The 24,160-nt window shown below is 44.0% G+C and overlaps 1 pseudogene; it reads left to right on the plus strand.

The window, feature by feature from the left end:
* The first annotated feature begins 4,848 nt into the window (after window positions 1-4,848).
* On the plus strand, window positions 4,849-15,367 carry LOC123486125 (annotated as a pseudogene).
* The last annotated feature ends 8,793 nt before the right edge of the window (window positions 15,368-24,160 follow it).

The raw sequence follows: 24,160 nt of genomic DNA on the forward strand, positions 1-24,160 counted from the left end.
TTCAGGGAATGAGCTGATATTCTAAAATGTGTTAATTTAAATAATGTAAAGGTTGGGCTAGTTTGTTGTCATTACAACTCATGCACAGCTAGGGCCAGAGCCATATATTTATCTATATGGCTCTGGCTAGGTCTGTGTCCTACTCATGGACCTTAACTAGGGCAAGTACATTTATGCAATCATTACCACTACAGAAAACTGTGATGCCTACTATTGGGGGATTTATTATTCTCCTAAATTGATGGGATGACTAACTTAGAAAGAATGCAGTCTTGACTGGGCTAATGTAGGCTGTGACACCTGGCAAGGCTGTGATTGACTGTGAAGAGCTGTTTTAGGGGGTAAAAATAAGATACCATCACTTTGTTTACTTCCTTTCATTCTGATTTCCTTTCTTGAAGACCAATAGTAAGACGCTCCTTTAATTATCCATTGTAGAACCATGAAGAAGAGTATCCAAAAGGATTACAGACTATATGGAAGTTCTGTGAGCTAGCACAAAGTAGGTATTTGTTTTTTATACGTTTTACATTAAACAACACGTATTTGGCAATTCAATGCAGAGACACCAATCGTTGTTTATGTAAAAATAAATACAGTTAATGCATTTTAGGTAATTTGGAAATTCTGCATTTTGATATAAAAATAGAGAAATCTACAGTGAGGGAAAAAAGTATTTGATCCCCTGCTGATTTTGTAGAGTTTGCCCACTGACAAAGAAATGATCAGTCTATAATTTTAATGGTTGGTTTATTTGAACAGTGAGAGACAGAATAACAACAAAAAAAATCCAGAAAAACACATGTCAAAAAATGTTATCAATTGATTTGCATTTTAATGAGGGAAATAAGGTATTTGACCCCTATGCAAAAACATGACTTAGTACTTGCATGGAGCCCCAGGCTGAGGGAGATTTACAGTTCTTTTGTGTTTCTTCCATTTGTGAATAATCGCACCAACTGTTGTCACCTTCTCACCAAGCTGCTTGGCGAGATGGTCTGTAGCCCATTCCAGCCTTGTGTAGGTCTACAATCTTGTCCCTGACATCCTTGGATGTTACGGTCCGGCACTGTTGGTCCTGTTCCTGCTTGTTTTCCTTTTCCTTTTTTTCCCTGTGTGTGTCTGTCTCCCCCTGCTGTGCAGCCCAGTCAGAGGATCTAGGTCCCAGGGGGTGGCCATTCTCTCTCATGCTCAGTTACATCCAGCTGCAGCTCATTGTCACCAATCAACCAGCAGTTATCTACCCGGGCTGGACACCTCTCCAGCGCCAGTTCGGTTCTTACACCACCTGTGGTAACTTGGCTCCGTACAGCAATCTCAGTTTAGTTGTTACTCTCTCAGCATTATAGTTGTTTCTGCCACGTTTGTAACCTGTCTCTCCTTCGACCAGATCCCGTCTGTTCCTGCTGCCTGCCTGCCTGCCATTCCCACGCCGCCGCAACCTGCTCATCTGTTGTCTGATATCCCGTCATCCAGCTCTCAGTACTCATGGCTCTCCACCCCACTCAGCTCCTACCCCGGTCTGAAGCTACTCCACCCTGAACTGTTTCTCTCTGCCAAAACACGCTGAATAAACAACATCCTAATTCACCCTCTTTTGTCCGTGTGTCCGTCTCTGCACCTGGAGTCCCCCACCCAGCTTAACATTGGAGAGCTTTTTGGTCTTGGCCATGGTGGAGAGTTTGGAATCTGATTGATTGATTGCTTTGTGGACAGGTGTTTTATACAGGAACAAGCTGAGATTAGGAGCACTCCCTTAAGAGTGTGCTCCTAATCTCAGCTCATTACCTGTATAAAAGACACCTGGGAGCCAGAAATCTTTCTGATTGAGAGGGGGGTCAAATACTTATTTCCCTCATTAAAATGCAAATACATTTATAACATTTTCGACATGCGTTTTTCTGGATTTTTTTGTTATTCTGTCTCTCACTGTTCAAATAAACCTACCATTAAAATTATAGATTGATCGTTCTTTGTCAGTGAATATGTACAAAATCAGCAGGGGATCAAATACTTTTTTTCCCTCACTGTATGATTAAGTAAGAGTATTTTGGTGAAGATAGGAATGTGATTTTAGTCTTCTAATAAGAGAATAGTTTTTCATATAAACTATGCACAGTGACCAGCTACGCCTGAGTGACATCAGAGATTGTGTAAACATGATGGAACGCCCCTTTTACCCCCGAGTGCATAAAAGCCTTGAAAAACAGTCCACTAGGGACCGTTTTCAATGTATTACGTTAGTAATCAATAACCTATGTGTGTTTATATTGTGATATTATTTAGTTAGTTAGTAAATAAATAATTATGGCAATTTGTGTATTGCTGATTCATCAATAAGTTTAGGGTTCTTGCAGGTTCAAGGGATTATGCGACGTTCAGAATGAGACTGATAAGAGGTAATTATTTGATAAGTGACTGTTATCGATATATAACATGAGGAAGGCCCTCAAAATTGTCAAAGACTCCAGCCACCCTAGTCATAGACTGTTCTCCCTGCTACCGGACGGGGCAAGCGGTACGGAGTGCCAAGTCTAGGTCCAAAAGACTTCTCAACAGTCTTCTACCCCCAAGCCATAAGACTCCTGAACAGCTAATCATGGCTACCCGGACTATTTGCACTGCCCCCACCCCATCCTTTTTAACGCTGCTGCTACTCTGTTAATTATTTATGCATAGTCACTTTAACTCTACCCACATGTACATATTATTTCAACTACTCAACTAGTCGGTGCCCCCGCACATTGACTCTGCACCGGTACCCCCCGATATATAGCCTCCCTACTGTTATTTTATTTTACTTCTGCTCTTTTTTTTCTCAACACTTTTTTTGTTGTTGTTTTATTTTTACTTTTTTTGTTAAAAATAAATGCACTGTTGGTTAAGGGCTGTAAGTAAGCATTTCACTGAATGTCTGTACCTGTTGTATTCGGCGCATGTGACCAATAAAAATTGATTTGATTTGATTCTAAGAGTTTAATTCGGGAGATGGTAACTCGTTAAACAACTTCTTCCGTGGTGCCCCAAATTCCTAACGATTTAATTGTTACATGATTAATTTAATCGAAAGTGACAATTAAACATAGTTAGGTGATTCGGTAAATAACAGTCATACATTAAAGTAAGTAATGTCACGACACTACATTACCAAAAGTATATGGACACCTGTTCTATGTGGACACCTGTTTGCCGAACATCTCATTCCAAAATCATTGCCATTAATATGGAGTTGGCCCCTCTTTCATTCTATAATAGCCTCCACTCTTCTGGGAAGGCTTTCCACTCGATGTTGGAACATGAGATTGCTTCCATTCAGCCACAAGAACATTAGTGAGGTCGGGCACTGATGTTGGGCGCATTAGGCCTGGTTCGAAGTCGAGCGTTCCAATTCATCCCAAAGGTGTTGGATAAGGTTGAGGTCAGGGCTCTGTGCAAGCCAGTCAAGTTTGTTTCTAATTTAGTTTGGAATCTTCCAGATCACTTTGTGAAGTCCAGTCACTCGCCATACCATGGTGCCGCTGCCGGTTTCGGGGATTTTGGCCAAAATGTCCCCCTTTGATTCGTGGCGTTCATGTTTATTCAACCCCCTTTCTGTTAATGTAGTTCCTCAAGCGAGGGTGGTGAGAAAGACTTAACAACCTGTCTACATCACTGCAGGCAGAGCTTAGTCAGACTAGACATGTGCCAAGGCCAATCAGCCAACTCAACATCCCTGAGCACATTAGAAGAGCAACTATATTTTTCATCTTATTATTTCATTTGTCTGCATATTCTGGGTGCATTGATGTTCATATTTCTGTGGAGAGAGGTTGATAAAACTGCTTGATGTTCTTTGAAGATGTCTGAAGGAAATATCTGAATGCATTTGTTTGATCAAATGTTTTCTCCATTTAACACAGATCAAAGTTATTATGTCATTTGATAACATCATCCCACACTGGGCCAAATTGATTGCATTCTTTATGAAGTGTCCAAAAAGCTCAAAGTTGTTGACAGATACACAAAGACTGCAAACTTGGCACTGGTGCAAATGCTCAGCTAGCCGATCTGGTTCCTAAAGTCAACACCCAAATTGCACATATCGAGTCTATAAGAAAAGACAGTTGGAGATGTTGGACCTTTTAGGATCTCTGTATCTCAAACAAACTTTGGACACAGAAACCCTATGTGCAGTGGAATTAGGGCTTAAACACAGCCCCTGTATGTCTAACCACAAACATGTCTTGGTACTGGGAAACTGGGCTTCAGCCAGTTCAGTACTGTACAGTGACACATTTGTTTGCGTCTTGGGCTTGTTCTCATGGAAACAGGAACAATGTGGTTCTTCTCACTCTGGTTATCTATCAAATCTTGACACCTCTGTCGTTATGTTGTTAACGATTATGAACTAATGTCAAATAGCTGTTCCAGATGTATTTACACCCATAGCAGGCCTGGCTGTCACTTCTTAACACTTTTTGATGCCCTATAGATCTTTTATGGGGTACATCTAATTAACATTCAGGTCTAATTTACACGGGATGGAATAAATTGATGTACATTACAGTTGTCAGCAAGTAGACCTGGTGAAATGTGTCACTGCTTCTCTGGGTAAATGGCGCAAAGAGGGGACAGTGTTAATGTACTTCTATTATTCTCTTCATTTTACAGGAGCATACAAGCAGTACTATTGCAATCTCAAAGTAGTCTGTCAACATTCTTCTTGTCAGTCATTGTTGCTAAGTTGTTGTAGTATGCACTGATAAAACAAATGAAACCGAAAACAATTTTCTTTCTCAGGTAAGGTGAGCTTTAGAGACTTGAAAGTAACACCAGACAACGCGCTTTATCAGAAAACATATGCTTCTGTTTTGCTATAATTTACCTTTGGAAGACGTAATTGGGCTTTGGAGTGAGAATGAGCCCTTATTTGGCTCTGTGTAAATACTGTAAGTATTTGATTGATTATACCCCTTTCTTCAAAATATCCATTACATTCTTATAGCCTATAATGACAGCTTGATTTGTAAATTAGTGAGAGTTTATTATGGTCTTCAATGTGCACTCAATTTAGCCTACACATTCAAATGTAATTTATGGCTGAGCATGCTGTCGAATTCCACATAAGAGGCTGATTTATCTTAGATTGATTAATGCAACAATGTAAATGTCAACCAGTAACTTGAGCATCTGCTCAACTTCTTGCATTACATTTGAACCAGTAACTTTTTGGGTATTTCCAAATGTTGTTAAGAAGTAAAGAAAGGGATGATAGAACATTCTGTCAAAAGTACTAATATGAACAAATAATTTGGATTGATATTATTGGCTATTCATTGTTGCCATTAAATGATCTTGCAATTACTGATAATTGATGTCTTATTTCTTATTCATTTGATTTCCATTCTCATCTATTTCTGGTCTTTCCTAGTCCCTCTGGCCATAGTTGTGGTCATAGTTTTCAGTGTGAATGGAAAGGACCCTCTATTTGATTGCCTACAAGACCCAGACTATGATGAGCTACTTGGATAGTGGACAAGGGTTTCCCCCACACCAACACACCTCATCATATTGCAATCATCGGGGCTGGCATCTCTGATCTGACGGCAGCAAAGTTTTTGGAGGAGGCAGGACACAAGGTAGTCACCAGATTCACTGAACAGTCTCTAAACACAATGTAAATGTCTCATTTCTGTGTCAGTATAACACCTATTACAAATAGTGCATGTGCAGTACATGATCACTTCACTGACTTTTATTGACCTCCAGGTAACCATAATAGAGTCAAGTGATCGAATAGGAGGACGGGTGGAGACGTAAGACCTAAGGGAGAGCACTGGTACGCAGAGCTTGGTGCCATGAGGATCCCTAACTCCATACGTGAGTAAGGCTGTTAGCTCTGGACTTACCATTGCAGGATTGGGGGTCAGTTGAATTTGAATTCAATGATTTCATGGAAGTGAATTGAAATGCATTGCTTTCCATGAGGATTTTTCAGTTTCACATTTCTTGCTTATGACCCCTAACCTTGTATGATAGATATGAGTCAGAGTTTTGCAATGATGGTCATGGGTAGTTCTAGCAGGGTGGACGATGTAGACGTGAGAGATTCTGAGTTGTAAAAACAGGAAATAAAGCAGTTCAGAATGATCTTGAACGGAGTCAGTGTGTGACTCTCAGTCCTATAATCCACAATACAAAGGTATCACAATATCTCTTATCTCCTACCGTTTATTATTGAAAATAACTAAAGTATTTTTTTTTTTTTTTTTTGGGGGAATGGATCAGCTTAATATTGCAGATAGATTGTATCTTCTATCAATGTAATTGTCTGCATCACTTCCAATTCCCCATGTTTTTTTTTTTTTTTTTTTTTTGTTTTTAAATATATATACTCCCCTTACTTTTCAACCCTACCATCCTTTCCCCTACTTGGAGTAAATTAGGAACAACAATGCCCAGGCTCTACTTCCGGTCTATACATACTATCTACACCTTATGGACAGAGTTAATTTACAATAATTCTACTATATATATATATATATATATATATATATATATATAATGTGAAGGTAAGCTCACGGGATTGCCCAAGTAGTGCAAGGGAGAGCACTAGGTTAACCAAAACAAGGATTTTATTAAAGGTCTTCGGCAACTAACGAAATAATAACACCATTCTGTCTCTCCCAGACTAACCTCGAGACCGTGTCTCTTCTCTTCCACACACACTCTCACCCCCAGTGTGTCTCTTCCCTTCAACCAAAACCTTCAGCTCATCAGCTCCTGATTGGTTTCAGCTGGCAGTGGAAGATTGGCCATAGAGGGTGGGAGTTCGACCATACAGCAGATGGAGCCATAGTGTTGGGTTTGCAGCCATCTCAGGGGGGATGTAACGTCCTCCAGGACACAGCCTCTGTGACATCACCACATCCCCCTCCTGGGAAGGCCGGGGTAAAGGCAGCGAAGAAGGCATCACGCCGGGAGAGGGGTCCCGCATTGCCGTGCTGCTTGCCAGCCTGCTCTCTCTCTTCAACCCCTCCACCTCAAGGATACCAGCCTCCTGCTGTCTCTCCTGGAGTTTCTTACTGAACGCATCAGCCTTGGTTTTAGCAGAGTTAGTTTGCTGAGCAGCTTTAGTTCCTTCTCTCTCTCTGCCTCCGCATTCTTCATATCTTGTTCTCCAACACCCTGTACTTCTCCCTCTGCCTTCTTTTGGACCTCCTTACTACTGCGCAGGGTCTCCTCACACCTCGATGGTCCTGCGTGAGCTCTCCAGCTCCTCCCGGTTGCTTAGGGAAGGAGCTCTGTTGGAGTTTAGCCTGGAGTGATATTTAACTCTTCTGTCTTCATGTCTAACTCAAGATGCTTTTAACAAACGATACTCTCATTCCCTCAGACCAGACATTAGATTTCTGTAGGTCTGTGTGCTCGGTCTTGGGCACCTGCCATCCCTATCAGAGCCCGGGCGGGAGTGAGTAATTTGAGTGATTGCACCGGAGCCTTCCCAGGATGAGTTTGCCCTCCGTCGAGGTACCTCGGTATCCTCTCCTGAGACTCTCTCCAGAGTGGGTGAAAGGCTGGGCAGTCTGGCCCAATTAGGACAGGGGACAGGGAATCAACCACCCTCGCCCCGGTGTATGGTTCCGGGGATGAATTAGTAATGGGATTTGGTGTCATGGGACACAGGAAACTGGGAGGAATTTTCCCGGGGTCAGACACGTTGGGCCCACTAAATCCCACCAGGTGGGTTCCGGGCAATTTCAGAATCCAGTGAAGGCCTCCACATCATGGTGATTTGCAGTTACCGTGGTAGGTGGGGGGTCGATTGGGCCGCCATCTACGACTCCCAAGAGCGAGGGGCAAAACGGTGTGTGTGGGTGCTGAGTGGGAGGACTCGCAGTGGGAAGGTTATGGCGGTTTTCTACACTGCCAGGAGATATGTCCATCTCCCCACACCGTGTAACACTGTGAGTCCCCCCCCTGGTGGTACTCTTTTGGACCGCCTGGTTTGGTTCCCCTGGAGCCGGGATAATGACGTGGTGGGTTGAGACCTGGGGGGTCCTTGGAGTGGTTTCCATTTGTGGTGGGGCCGCACTCCTGGGGTTTTCTTTCGGGAAGCATTCAGCATCTCTCAGCTGTGGCCTGGTACTTTTCCACAGCTTCCACGGTAGGATCAGCCGGGTAAGGCCTGCTGACTGATGAACCGTTTTGCCTCATAAGGCAGGGGCGCGTAGGTAACGATCCACCACAACGGTCCACCACCGCCGCTGCAGACTCTCAGATCAGCCATTTCCTTGCGATTCGGACAAGTTCATGCATCTGCGCGAGATGGTTGGTTGGAAGGGTCAACAGTGAAAGGTGCATGTACCAAATTTTGTGAGTCATATCTGCTGAGGATCTCAGACCTCAGGGCATCATATAGCTGCAACCTGGTCAGGGGGGCCCAGGTCCCGAAGATTAGGTTTCCCCGGGGTTAGAAAGGGGGCTAAATAGACCAACCCACTGTTGCTTGGGCCAGGCTTAGGGGGGGCCTCAAAATGCATGCAGGTCAATGTATGTAGCTCCATCTTAGATATAAAGTCACTTGCCTTTATTGGGCGGGTATTTTGGACCCTCACCCTCTGTCTCTGCAACTGCAATTCCTCTGCCTTCAGAAGGTTGGCTTTCTTTTTTGCTCCTCCAAGAGAGTTTGTTTACGCTTGTTGCATTGGGCGTGATGGGCAGCAACAAGGGGCTTTCTCTAAGATGTTCATTTCAGTGGGGGGGATTGCTAGTGCAACTGGAAAACTGGGTGATCAAAGGTATCCTCCTCTGACATGCACTATTAACGCTTGAGGTGCGATTTTCACCATCTGGAGAGATACATTTTGAAGCGGGATTGCCCAAGTAGTGCAAGGAGACCAGGGTTAACCAAAACAAGGATTTTATTAAAGGTTTGGCAACTAACCAAATAATAACACCATTCTGGCTCTCCTAGACCCAACCTCGAGACCGTGTTTCTCTTCCACACACTCACCCCTCAGTGTGTTTCTTCCCTTCAACCAAACCCTCAGCTCATCAGCTCCTGACTGGTTTCAGCTGCGGGAAGATTTATAGAGGAGTCGACCATACAGCAGATGGTTTAAAGGGGTTTGCAGCCATCTCAGGGATGTAACGTCCTCCAGGACACAGCCTCGCGAGAATCACAATATATATATATATATATATATATATTTATTTATTTTTAATTTTTTTGCTCCTTGAATTTCTTTTACTCTATAACCTCTCCGATCATTTTCATGATGTCCATCCGGTTTGCTTCTATATGCCATATCTTCCTAACTGTGCTCTTTCCCAAAAAGCTCCCAACATACAACCTATATACATTATTATGGACACAGTATGCTTAGCATTATTAGCTATCTTTTTATTATTTATGTTATTTGTTATTAGTCCCATCCTTCAACTCTATTCAATTCCCATCTATCTCTTAACACAGTCCATTATAGGATTTCTTATTTGCCATATATACCTTTCAACCGATTACTGTGATGTTTTACAAAAGTTCTGAACCTTTCTATTCTCATTGCTTCTACAGATTGTGAATTAAAAATAAACATTTTGCTAATAGTATTATTATATTATTGATTGATTGACTAATGACTTTTCAGATCACCCAGTAATGCTATCTGCAAGGTTAGTTCCAGGTAAATATTGCAATCCTTTAGCCATTCCTGGACCTGTGTCCAAAAACAAGCCACAAAATGGACAGAACCAAAACAAATGATCTAATGATTCGTCTCTTCACAGCAAATCTGCAGAGCTGGGGAAGATTGTATCCCCCCATATAAATAACATTCTCATTGGTAGCTTAAGATCTATATAATAATTTAAATTGAAAGATTCAAATTTTGAATCTACGGTGTCGTTCTTTGTGTCAGTTCATAAACACTATGCCATGGGATCGGTACGTCACAAAGATCTCTTCCCCAACTATTTTGCAATCATATGGGACGGCTGTCAATCCTTTTTTGGTCCTTAAGTGAAACTGATATACTTTTTTATTTATCACAGTTTTCTTAACCAATTATATTCTTTAATGCAAGGCCGGCAGACAAGTTCCTTACTTTCTCCTTCCACTTTCCTCTTCCCACTTTTGTAAGTGGCTGCAATTATTTGGTTGTAATTTTGGGTAGAGCAGACATTTCCGATGTGTTTTTGTTAGCTGCATAAAAGTGCTCATAACTCCACCAGTCCTACCGATGATATCATTTACTGAAGATTATACCTTTTTTAAACATTCCTGTCAAAAAAAGAACGTTTGTCAATTAGTATATTTTGAATTTAACCACAATATCTTGTTGCATTATTTGTTCTGTCATTTCTGGAGGATTAAATTGAAATTGCAACCAACTTTCTATGGCTTGTTTTAGAAATAGTGACATTTGGGAGATTATTCCTTTTCAAATAACTGAAAGTGAGAGGTTGTAATCTGAATAAAGGGAAAAAGGTCTTTCTTGAACATTGGGACAGACAATCACCACTAATTTGCTTGAGAACCAGTTCGGATTTAAGTATAACTTTTGTATGACTGAAGCTTTATAGGTCTAATGCTTTAATATTTTAATAATTTCTGTCCTCCGAAATTCATATTCATTATACAAATATGCTCTTTTAATTTTTGTCTGGCTTGCCGTTCCAAATACAATTGAATATTTTTTTTTCTCATATAATTTAAAAACTGTTCGCTAGGCGTAGGCAATACCATAAGCAAATAGGTGAAACTGGGGATAATACTAAAGAGTTAATCAGGGGTGATTTTTCCACCAAATTGACAGGTATTTTCCTTTCCATGGTAGTAAGATCATCTATTTTGCTAACTTTCTATTAAAATTTATTGAAGTGAGATCATTTATTTCCTTTGAGATATGTATTCCAGTATATCCACATCACTCAAGTATCTTATCTAAAATTATTTGCATGGGAATGACAGCATGTGCTCGCTTACATCAACAATTCAATGTTAACCATAAGATATCTCACTCCATAGAATTCTGTTGAAGATTGCAAACAATACGGGCCTTAGTCGCTTAAACCCATTCATTGAGGATGACAATAACACCTACTATCTGGTGAATGGATTGTTGCACAAACCTATGAGGTGAAAAGGGGACCCAGACGTCCTCAACTTAGTACCTTGAATGAGAGGAGAGAGGGAAGTCAGCTGATCAGCTCTTTGATTTGGCTCTGCAGAAGGTTGGTGCAGAAGCAGGGGAATCAAGTAGGGTTTTAGGTACAATAGAATTAACTATTATCCTGATCAGTTACAGTGACATCTTATCACAAAATGTACATGAGGCATACTTTAGTTGAAGTCGGAAGTTTACATACACGAGGTTGAGTCATTAAACGTGTTTTTCAACCACTCCACAAATGTCTTGTTAACAAACTTATAGTTTTGGCAAATCAGTTAGGACATCTACTTTGTGGATGACACAAGTAATTTTTCCAACAATTGTTTACAGACAGATTATTTCACTTATAATTCACTATATCACAATTCCAGTGGGTCAGACGTTACATACACTAAGTTGATGGTGCCTTTTTAAATAGCTTGGAAAATTCCAGAAAATGATGTCATGGCTTGTAGAAGCTTCTCAGAACAGGCTAATTAGACATCATTTGGAGTCAATTGAGGTGTACCTGTGGATGTGTCACGTTTCAGCCCGAGGTGCTCCTCCTCCTTGGTCGGGCAGGCTTCGGCGGTCATCGGTCCCCGGTGTACCAGCTGCCACCGTTCGATGTTTCATGTTTGTTTGGTTTTGTCTGTTTGTACACCTGTCCCTTGTTAGTGTTTGATTTGGTTGCCTATTTAGTTTTCGTGTGTGGGGGCAGGTGTTATGTGGTATTGTTTATTGTCAAGCTGTTGCTCTTTTTGTATTACTCGTGTTTGTTGTTTCCCGAGAGTTCGCACTGTGTGCTGTATCTTCATTTTACGCACGTGTGTGTTAGTGCGTAATTTGTATTTTGCCTCCCGGTTTGTTCGCCTGTTTGGTGCTGCATTTTTGTTAACTAAAGTCTGTTGACGAACGCCCGTGTTTCTGCGCTTGATTTCCTCACCGCATACACTTAGCTACTGACAGGATGTATGTTCAAGGCCTACCTTCAAACTCAGTACCTCTTTGCTTGACATCCTATGGGAAAATCAAAAGAAATCAGCTAAGACTTCAGAAAAAAAATTGTAGACCTCCACAAGTCTGGTTCATCCTTGGGAGACCAATTTCCAAACGCCTGAAGGTACCACGTTCATCTCTACAAAAAAATAGTACGAAGTATAAACACCATGGGATCAGAGCCGCAGACCGCTCAGGAAGGGAGTACGCGTTCTGTCTCCAAGAGATGAACGTATTTTGTGAAAAGTGCAAATCAAAGGACCTTGTGAAGATGCTGGAGGAAATAGGATACAAAAGTATCTATATCCACAGTAAAATGAGTCCCCATATCGACACAACCTGAAAGGCTGCTCAGCAAGGAAGAAGCCACTGCTCCAAACCGCCATAAAAAAGCCAGACTACGGTTTGCAACGACACATGGGGGACAAAAAGATCTTACTTTTTGGAGAAATGTCCTCTGGTCCTGATGAAACAAAATAGAACTGTTTGCCCATAATGACCATCGTTATGTTTGGAGGAAAAAGGGGGAACTTGCAAGCCGAAGAACAACATCCCAACCGTGAAGCACAGGGGGTGGCAGCATCATGCTGTGGGGTGCTTTGCTGCAGGAGGGACTGGTGCACTTCACAAAATAGATGGCATCATGAGGAAGGAAAATTATGTGGATATATTGAAGCAATTATCTCAAGACATCAGTCCAGGAAGTTAAAGCTGGCCGCAAATTGGCCTTCCAAATGGACAATGACCCCAAGCATACTTCCAAAGTTGTACCAAAATGGCTTAAGGACAACAAAGTCAAGGTATTGGAGTGGCCATCACTGTGTGGGTAGAACTGAAAAAGCGTGTGCGAAAGCAAGGAGGCCTACAAACCTGACCCAGTTACACCAGCTCTGTCACGAGGAAGGGCCAAAATTCACCCAACTTATTTTGGGAAGCTTGTAAGGCTACACCAAACGTTTGACCCAAGTTAAACAATTTAAAGGCAATGCTACCAAATACTAATTGAGTGTATGTAAACTTCTGACCCACGGGAAGTGTGATGAAAAGAAACAAAAGCCGAAATAAATAATTTCTCTCTACTATTATTCTGACATTTCACATTGTTAAAATATAGTGATGATCCTAACTGACCTAAGACAGGGAATATTTACTAGGAATACATGTCAGGAATTGTGAAAAACTGATTTTCAATGTATTTTGGCTAAGGTGTATGTAAACTTCCAACTTCAACTGTACCTGAGCTATACATGATTTGTTGCAGATAAGAGATTATGTGGAAAGCCATGACTGCCTTGCCATGCTGGACAACTATGACATGTACTCGTACAAGGTAAAGAAAGAAAGCACTTCATAGCCCTCCTTGTAGGCCTACTGTATATGGTTGGCTTTCATGAGATAACCCATGTTGAGTGATGACACCAGACAAGATACAGCAGCTGCTTTGAGTAAAAACTGTCTTGCAGTTTTCTGACTTGGAAATGAGAATGCTGATGGGTTGATATTGATTGTAACATTATTAACAACATTAGTGTATACATTTAGCATATATTGCTTTGAACATAGCCACTTGCCCCTTTTCATTCAGCCGATACCATATACAGTACAGCTAATGTTAAGTGTAAATTGTTTGTTTCCGACAGGCGTATCTTTTGTGAACCGAGGTGAATCTGAGTCGTGGTTAGCTGCGGATGATTGGGGATATTCTGAATGAGAACAGTTTATTCACACTGCACTCACAGAGGCGCTGTACTGATCGGGGTCTGATATCAATGATGAGACTACGTAAGAATGCCCCTTCTGTATATACACCACCATCAGCTGATTATAGAGAGCCCTACTTGGTGGAGTTCAATTACATCAGCAGAGGGTAGGGGTGGGTCTATGCTTTTGTTCCAACCACAGTAACAAACATGGTATGCAGCTTCACAGCAACCAAAGCTTGACTGAAGACTGTAAATAATTAAACACACCCGTACATAGAGGTGTGTTACTTTTCGGTTGGATCAAAAGCTGGTCGCACAACGGCCCTCTCCAGATAAGACTAGGCACCACTGCCTCACTACTTTGGTTACAACACATTTACACGTGCGGTAATAGCCCCATGAATGCCAGACTTTACAGCAGTGTGATTAGTGTTTTTGTATTCAGCTACTTTGAGGTCACAGGCGGGTTTGACAAACTACCCAATGCCATTTGCAAGGACTTGAAGGGCACCATCCACCTAGAAATCCAAGGTGAAACGATTATCAGTCAGACCAGCAATAAAGTGACCGTGTCCTACCAGGACCACCAACTCTGGACACAAACCATCCTCTCAGCCACTTGACAGTAGACTACGCCTTGGTGACAGCCACCGCCAAGGCTACACTCTTCATCGACTTCCCAGCCCCCCGCTCTCAGTATACAAGATGGAGGCGCTGCGGTCGCTGCACTTATGATAGCGCCACCAAGGTAAGGGTTGCAGTGTGTAATATACAGTAGTTAAGGTTTTCTCAATTCTAGGTCTGGAGTGGGGCCTTGGTGATATTTATTTTTTCTTGCCCAGCACTCTAACACCCCTGACGCATTTAATCAAACTCTCAGTGGTTAGTTGAACCAGGGCTTACTGAGCTAGCAATAACATTTGCAGTCCTGTGGGTCCCCACTGGTGTATTATATACTGTGCATTCTGATAGTTTGATCCTGTTATTTAAAACTGTTCTAATGAGAAGGGCTATTAATAAAGTTGATATCATTATCATTATGAAGGTGGTCCTGATATTCAGTGAGAGGTTCTGGGAGAAAAGGATGGCATCAATGGAGGGAGGAGTATCACGGATCTGCCCTCTCGTTTTCATCCTACTACCCCAGCCACAGATTCCCAAACACGGACATTGGGGGTCCTCTTGGCTTCTTTATACCTTCTCGGATGACGCCACCCTCTTCATGGGGTGAATGACGAGGAGCTGCGGGCTCTGGTGCTGGAGGATCTTGTCAAGATCCACGGGAGGGCATACGGCCGCTTGGCAGCATCGGAGGATTGGTGAAGAAGTGGGCGCTGGATCCCTATAGTCTTGGGGGCGTTGCCCTCTTCACCCCGTACCAGCATATAGACTACGCCTCAGAGCTGTTCAGGAACGACAAAAGGATCCACTTTTGCTGGGGGAGCACACAGCCCTGCCTCATGCCTGGATAGAGAGACGGCGATGAAGTCTGCTCTAAGGGCAGCCAGAAATATCAATAACCTCAGAGAGTAGAGAACAGGTGCAGTACAGTATACTGTAATCCACTGGTGAAAAGTGTTTTTGCCTACATATTTGTGTATGTGCACTATTGTCATGAAATGCCCCTCATGGGTTGAGGGGATCAAACATTCCTGCTAGGCAAAGGTTTGAACACCCTCTTTCCTAGGGGGGCATTTTGCTGACTTAACAACCGCCGGTCATAAATAGTTTGCAGAAAAGTACTCATTTGGTCTCTATTATGGGAAGAAAAAATGTCCCTGTGAGACAAAGGAAGTCTTCCGTTAAGACTCCCAACATCCAAAAGTGGAAAATGAAACAATATTGCTACTTAAAAGATTGTGGGAAATGGTCAGTGGGGATCTAAAGAATAATCATGTCATATTGTTTATTATTTTGTGCATGTCATTAAGGATGGTATCAAGTAATAACTGTAACTCCAAAGGTACATATTCTATCTATCAAGTTTACATCTAAATGTTGTATAAAAATATATATACGATTAAGTAAGAGTATTTTGGTGAAGATAGGAATGTGATTTTAGTCTTCTAATGAGATAATAGTTTTCCATATAAACTATGCACAGTGACTAGCTACGCCCGAGTGACATCAGAGATTGTGTAAACATGATGGGAACGCCCCTTTACCCCAAGTGCATAAAAAGCCTTGAAAAAACAGTCTTGTGATTCTTAGTCCAGTCCACTAGGGACCTGTTTTCAATGTATTACATTAGTAATCAATAACCTATGTGTGTGTTTGTATTGTGTTATTACCCTTTAGTTAGTTAGTAAAATAAATAATTACGCCAATTTGTGTATTGCTGATTCATCAATAAGGTTAGGTTCTTGCATTCAAGGATTATGCGACATTCAGAATGAGACTGATAAGAGGTAATTATTTGATAAGTGACTATACGATATATAACATATCTTCTAAGAGTTTAATTCGGGAGATGGTAACTCGTTAAACAACTTCTTCCATGGTGCCCCAAATTCCTAACGATTTAATTGTTACATGATTAATTTAATCGAGTGACAATTAAACATAGTTAGGTGATTTGATGAATAACAGTCATACATTAAAGTAAGTCATGTCACGACACTACATTACCAAAAGTATATGGACACCTGTTCTATGTGGACACCCGTTTGTCAAACATCTCATTCCAAAATCATTGGCATTAATATGGAGTTGGCCCCCCTTTCCTTCTTTAATAGCCTCCACTCTTCTGGGAAGGCTTTCCACTCGATGTTGGAAGATGGGATTGCTTCCATTCAACCACAAGAACATTAGTGAAGGTCGGGCACTGATGTTAGGGCGATTAGGCCTGGTTCAAGTCGGCGTTCCAAATTCATCCCAAAGGTGTTCGAGTAGGGTTGAGGTCAGGCTCTGTGCAAAGCCAGTCAAGTTTGTTTCTAATTTAGTTTGGAATCTTCCAGATCACTTTGTTAAGTCCAGTCACTCGCCATGCCATGGTGCCGCTTTGCCGGTTTAGGGGGATTTGGCCAAAATGTCCCCCTTTGATACATGGCGTTCATGTTTATTCAACCCTTCCTGTTAATGTAGTTCACTCAAGCGAGGGTGGTGAGAAAGACTTAACAACTGCTGTCTACATCACTGTAGGCAGAGCTTAGTCAGACTAGACATGTGCCAAGGCCTACCGCCAAATCAACATCCCTGACCACATTAGAAGAGCAACTATATTTTTCATCTCATTATTTCATTTGTCTGCATATTCTGGGTGCATTGATGTTCATATTTCTGTGGAGAGAGGTTGATAAAACTGCTTAATGTTCTTTGAAGATATACTCAGAGGAAATATCTGAATGCATTTGTTTGATCTAATGTTTTCTCCATTTTATCTCAAGTAGTCTGTCAACATTCTTCTTGTCAGTCATTGTTGCTAAGTTGTTGTAGCATGCTAGGTAACTTCGGAAAGTATTCAGACCTCTTGACTCTTTCCACATTTTGTTAGCTTTACAGCCTTATTCAAAAATTGATTAAAATAGTTTTTTCCCCCTCATCAATCTACACACAATACCCTATAATGACAAAGCAAAAACTGTTTTTTTTTAGAAATGTTTGCTAATAAAATAATAATAATAATGACATATGACATTTACATAAGATATTCAGACCCTTTACTCAGTACTTTGTTGAAGCACCTTTGGCAGCGATTAAGCCTCAAGTCTTCTTGGGTATGACGACTAAGCTTGGCACACCTGTATTTGGGGAGTTTTCTCCCATTCTTTTCTGCAGATCCTCTCAAGCTCTGTCAGGTTGGATGGGGAGCATTGCTGCACAGCTATTTTCAGGACTCTCCAGAGATGTTTGATTGGGTTCAAGTCCCGGGCTCTCGCTGGGCCACTCAAGGACATTCAGAGAGACTTGTCTCAAAGTCACTCCTACGTTGTCTTGGCACAAGTGTGCTTAGGGTCGTTGTCCTGTTGGAAGGTGAACCTTCGCCCCAGTCTGAGGTCCTGAGCACTGTGGAGCAGGTTTCATCAAGGATCTCTGTACTTTGCTCCGTTCATCTTTGCCTCGATTCTGACTAGTCTCCCAGTCCCTGCCACTGAAAAACATCCCTCAGCATGATGCTACCACCACCACCATGCTTCACTGTAGGGATGCTGCCAGGTTTCCTCCAGATGTGATGCTTGGCATTCAGGCGAAAGAGTTCAATCTTGGTTTCATCAGACCAGAGAATCTTTCTAATGGTCTGAGAGTCTTTAGGTGCCTTTTGGCAAACTCCAAGCGGGCTGTCATGTAGCTTTTTACTGAGGAGTGAAGCTTCCGTCTGGCCACTCTACCATAAATGCCTAATTGGTGGAGTGCTGGAGATGGTTGGCCTTCTGGAAGGTTCCTCCCATCTCCACAGAGGAACTCTTGAGCTCTGTCAGTGTGACCATAAGTTCTTGGTCACCACCCTGACCAAGGCCCCTTCTCTCCCACCGTATTGCAGGTCTCTTCCGAGCGCCGAAACCACTCATCCACCGCAGGCCTCGATCCTGGCTCTGATGCCAAGGTGCCAGGTTTTGGGCCATTTCTCGCCCAGGGGATAAAAACCCGACCCACTCCCCGGCCGGTCCTGGCAATAGGACCGCAGAAACCTACCCACATCCCGGTTAACTCTCCCCACCTGCCCATTATTCTCGGGGGTGAAAACCTGAGGTCAGTCGATCGAGACCCCCAGACGTTCCATCAACAGCCCTCCAGACCCTTGAGGTGAATTGGGGACCTCAATCCGATACAATATCCTCAGGCACCCGTGAGAGTGCCGGAACACGTGTGTACATAGGGCCTCAGCAGTCTGTAGGGCCGTGGGAGACCTGGCATAGGAATGAGACGGCAGGACTGATTCACAAAACCGATCCACAAGACCAGGATCGTGGTGTTCCCTTGTGAGGGGGAAGGTCTCGTAACAAAATCCACCGAAAGATGGGACCACGGGCCGTTGTGGAACAGGTAGGGGTTGTAATTTCCATCTGGGCAGGTGTCTAGGTGCCTTATACTGGGCGCACACCGAGCAGGAGGAAACGTAAACCCTCACGTCCTTGGCTGAAAGTGGGCCACCAGTACTTCCCACTAAGACAGTGCACTGTCCGACCGATGCCAGGATGTCCAGAGGAGGGTGACGTGTGAGCCCAATAGATTAATCGATCACGAACCTCCAAGCGGCACGTACATACCACCATCTGGACACTGGGGGGGGAGGCTCGTGAGTAATGCCCGCTCGATGTCCGCATCAACCTCCCACACCACCGGTGCCACCAGACACGACGCCGGGAAGTATGGGAGTGGGCTCAATGGACCTCTCCTCTGTGTCTACAGTCGGGACAGGGGTCTGCCCTTATCATTCTGGGAACCTGGTCTGTAAGTAGCGTAAACACAAAACGAAAGTAAAAAACATGGCCCACCTTGCCTGGCGAGGGTTCAATCTCCTCGCCGCCTGATATACTCCAGATTGCGATGGTCAGTCAAAATAAAAAGGGTGTTTAGCCCCTGCCAATGCCTCCAAACTTTCAGGCCTTAACCACAGCTAACAGCTCCCGGTCCCCCACATCATAGTTAGCTCCGCCGGACTGGAGCTTCTGTGGAAAGCATAAAGCATGGGGCGGAGCTATTGTAGGCACGAGCGCTGAGACAGTACAGCTCCTATCCCAGCCTCGGACGCGGCCACCTCAACCTGAATGCTAAGGAGGGATCCGGATGAGCCAGCACTGGAGCCGAGGTAAACAGGTCCTTCAGATGACCAAAAGCCCTGTCCGCCTCAGCCTTTGACCACTGCAGTCACACCAGTCCCCCCTTCAGCAAGGAGGTAATGGGAGCTGCTACTGACCACAAAGCCCCGGATAAACTCCGGTAGTAGTTGGCTAAAACCCAAAAATCGCTGCACCTCCTTCACCGTGGTTGGAGTCGGCCAATTATGCACGGCCGAAATAAGCGGTCAATCTCCATCTCCACCCCTGACGCGGGGACAGCGGTGCCCCTAGGGAAGGAGAGATGGACTCTTGGAAGTACCAGACATTTCTCTGCCCTTTACATACAGGTCATGCTCCAACAGTTCAGACCAAGCACTTTACGCACCAGGGACACATGTTCGGGCCCGTGGTAGCGGAGTATATGAGAATGTCATCAATATACACCACTACACCCACTGTCTGTCAGGTCCCTGAAAATCTCTATCAACAGAAGGATTGAAGCACTGATGGAGCATTCATCAACCCGCATGGCAGACGAGGTACTCATAATGCCCAGGAGGTGGTACTGAATGCTGTCTTCCACTCATCTCCTCCCGGATACGCACCAGGTTGTACGCGCTCCTGTGATACAATTTTGTGAAGAAGGCAGCCCGTGCAGAATGACTCCGTCATACTAGCAATGAGCTGGTAGTGGATAACTGTACTTGATAGTAATCTGATTGAGACCCTGGTAGTCAATGCACGGGCGTAAACCTCCATCCTTCTTCTTCACAAAAAGAAACTCGAGGAGACAGGTGAAGTGGATGGCCGAATGTATCCCTGCCCCAGAGATTTGGAGACATATGTTTCCATAGCCGCCTGTCTCTTCCTGTGACAGGGGATACACATGATTCTTGGGAAGTGCAGGTGCTTACCTGGGAGATTTATCGCACAATCCCCCTGTCGATGGGGTAGTAATTGAGTCGCCTTCTTTTTTACAGAAGGCGACTGACAGACTCGGCATATTCGTTGGGGAATGTGCATGGTGGGAGACCTGGTTTGGACTTTCCACCATAGTTGTCCCTATGGAAACACCTCACACACCTCCCCGAGCACTCTTGACCATCCCTTGAGAGCCCTCTGTTGCCATGAAATAGTGGGGTCATGAGAGGTTAACCAGGGAAGCCCCAACACCACTGGAAACGAGACAGGAGAATCAGAGAGACTAATTTTCTCCTCGTGAACCCCCCTGAGTTTTCATCCAGATTGGAGCTGTGACCTCCCTAATTAGGCCTGACCCTAAAGGGCGACTATCTAAGGCGTGTAGGCAGGGGAAGGGCACATCTACAGGAACAATAGGAATCCCTTAAACTACGGGAAAACTGACGATCAATAAAGTTCCCAGCTGCGCCTGAATCTACGAGCGCCTTATGCTGGGAATGAGGGGAAAACTCTGGAAATACAATATCTATACACATATGCGCAACAGGAGCTCTGGGTGAGTCGGTGCCCACTCACCTGAGACGGTCCACCAGTGCTCTGCCTACCGCTTCGACTCCTGAAGGACCCTCCCAGCACCGACCAGCTGCAGTGTGTCCCTCTGCGGCCACAGTTGGTGCAGGAGATGGCTCTCCCCCTCCGGTGGCTGGGATCGAATACCGCCCGAAAGCGGCGGGTAGAAATCCTCATAGCGTACTGGACGCTGCGTCTATTCCACCCACTCGGCGTTGGCCCACTTGAGCGCTCTTCCCAACAGACAGGAGATGAGGCGGACACGCCTCGTATCCTGAGGAGCGAGAGGTGGATGGTAGCCAGGTGAGAGCTCTACCTGGAGCAGAAAAACCCTGGAACCCGGCAGCTGTACCCATCGTACGCCTCGGGAGCAGAGCCGAATCCCACTGGACCCAGGTGACGAAGGGGTGGACAGCAGTGTGGGTGGTTGTGTAGTTGGAGGAGGTGTGGGACCACCACCTCTCTCCCATCATTCCATAGTGTTCAACACGCGCTCCATTCTGCGGTACCGAGAGTCCTGGATGTGGTTTGCCTGCTGTTGGTACACGTTCCTCCACTTGATCCGGACGGAATGAATGTACCTGCTGACTCCATATTAAGGTGCATGTTTCTGTCAGGCTGTCAGTGTGATGTGGTAGGGACGGGGAAGTCAGGCGCAGGACACAGAGCTAATCAAAACGTACTTTACTCGTAGGTAACGTTCCCAATAACATAACCTCCACACATGGAGGAAACAAACCTGCTCACCAGACGACAACCAAACATGAACAAACACGCACAACATACAGTGGGAGCCAAGAGGGGTTGCAAATAGGGCAGTGATCAATGATATTCGGAAACAGGTGTGAACAATCAAGACAAGACAAGTAGAACACAGGTGAAACATAGATCGTTAGCAGCTAGTACTCTGATATGTGTGACGATCGAACGCGAAGCCTGCCCGAGCAAGGAGGAGGAACAGACTCGGCTGAACCTGGTGACAGGTGCGGTTTGCTCTGCAGGTGAGAACGCAATCCAGACCAAACACAGGAAAAGAACAGAGGTGCACAGTATATTGGTGGTTTGACTGCAACCATTTTATAAAATGCACGCATTATAATACTCTTGATATCTCTGAAACGTTTTGTGAGTAGCAGCGCGCATTTATCAGTACATCCTATGCAGATTAGGGGAGAACGGGCTATGTTGTCACGCCCTGGCTCTGGGGACTCTTAAATGTTGAGCCAGGGTGTTAGTTTCTATGTTTAGTTTTCTATGTTTCAGTTTCTAGATCATGAGATCTATGTTGGCCAGGGTGATTCCCAATCAGAGGCAGCTGTAGTTCGTTGTCTCTGATTGGGGACCATACTCCTAGGCAGCCTGTTGGCACCTGTTTATTTGTGGGATCTTGTTCCGTTTGGTTTGTTGTATGACCTAGGACTTCACGTATCGTTTTTGTTGTTTTTTGTTCGTGTTGTGGTACACTTAACAAAAGTATGTACGCCTATCACGCTGCCTTGGTCCACCTCTTGTAACTTCGATCGTGACATATAGAGGATATATTCACTGACACGTCGTGTTGTTGGAAGAGAAAGCTAAAGTAATATGACGATTGGGACACAAAGTGATGCTCCATGATCTCATAGAGGGATTAAACATGAACATTCTTGCCCAATTAACAAATGACTTGCATGAAAACGTGGTTTCCATTTGGCATTTTAGTTCATTTGACATTTGGCAACGTGAAACCAACCTGACAAAATGAAAAAAAATACAATGTAACAAATAATCGAACTGATTCGAACTATAGCTAGGAACTATGTGTGTGAAAATGCCCCAACAGACACCTGGACACCCACCTGTGTTCTGAATTCTTTAGCTGTACATTTCAAAAGTGCTGAACAAATAGTTATATTGATTACGTCCGTACTAGCTCGCTCATTAATGTCTTAATCGAAATTACTGTCATGTTCGTTGTGTAAGATTGGACCAAGGTGCAGCGTGGTATGCGTACATAGTCGTTTATTATACACTGCTCAAAAAAATAAAGGGAACACTTAAACAACACAATGTAACTACAAGTCAATCAGACTTCTGTGAAATCAAACTGTCCACTTAGGAAGCAACAATGATTGACAATACATTTCACATGCTGTTGTGCAAATGAAATAGACAACAGGTGGAAATTATAGGCAATTAGCAAGACACCCCCAATGAAGAAGTGGTTCTGCAGGTGGTGACCACAGACCACTTCTAGTTCTATGCTTCCCTAGCTGATGTTTTGGTCACTTTTGAATGCTGGCGGTGCTTTCACTCTAGTGGTAGCATGAGACGGAATCTACAACCCACACAAGTGGCTCAGGTAGTGTAGCTCATCCAGGATGGCACATCTATGCGAGCTGTGGCAAGAAGGTTTGCTGTGTCTGTCAAGCGTAGTGTCCAGAGCATGGAGGCGCTACCAGGAGAAAGGCCAGTACATCAGGAGACGTGGAGGAGGCCGTAGGAGGGGCAACAACCCAGCAGCAGGACTGCTACCTCCACCTTTGTGCAAGGAGGAGCAGGAGGAGAACTGCCAGAGCCCTGCAAAATGACCCCTCCAGCAGGCCACAAATGTGCATGTGTCTGCTCAAAACGGTCAGGAAACAGACTCCATGAGGGTGGTATGAGGGCCCGACGGTCCACAGGGTGGGGGGTTGTGCTTACAGCCCAACATGGTGCAGGACGTTTGTGCATTTGCCAGAGAACACCAAGATTGGTAAATTCGCAGCACTGGCGCCCTCATTCAGATCTAGGATGTGTTGTTTTGTTCCCTTTATTTTTTTTGAGCAGTGTATAAACACTGACAAAATAACAAAATCCAACAGAACATGAAGTTCAAGAGGCTACACATACAACAAGCCAAACAGTAATAGAAACAAGATCCCACAACTAAGGTAGGCAACATGGCTGCCTAGGTACGATCCCCAATCAGAGACAACAATCGACATCTGCCTCTGATTGGGAACCACACCTGGAACCTAGAAATACACTATCTAGAATATACACATAGATATTCACACCCTGACCAAACCAACTAGAGATTTCTATGTCAGGCGTGACAATTCAATTGCCTCTTATCCGCTCGTCGTCCCCTTAT

This window comes from Coregonus clupeaformis, unplaced genomic scaffold (genome assembly GCF_020615455.1).
Source record: "Coregonus clupeaformis isolate EN_2021a unplaced genomic scaffold, ASM2061545v1 scaf1012, whole genome shotgun sequence".
In the NCBI taxonomy this organism is placed as follows: domain Eukaryota; kingdom Metazoa; phylum Chordata; class Actinopteri; order Salmoniformes; family Salmonidae; genus Coregonus; species Coregonus clupeaformis.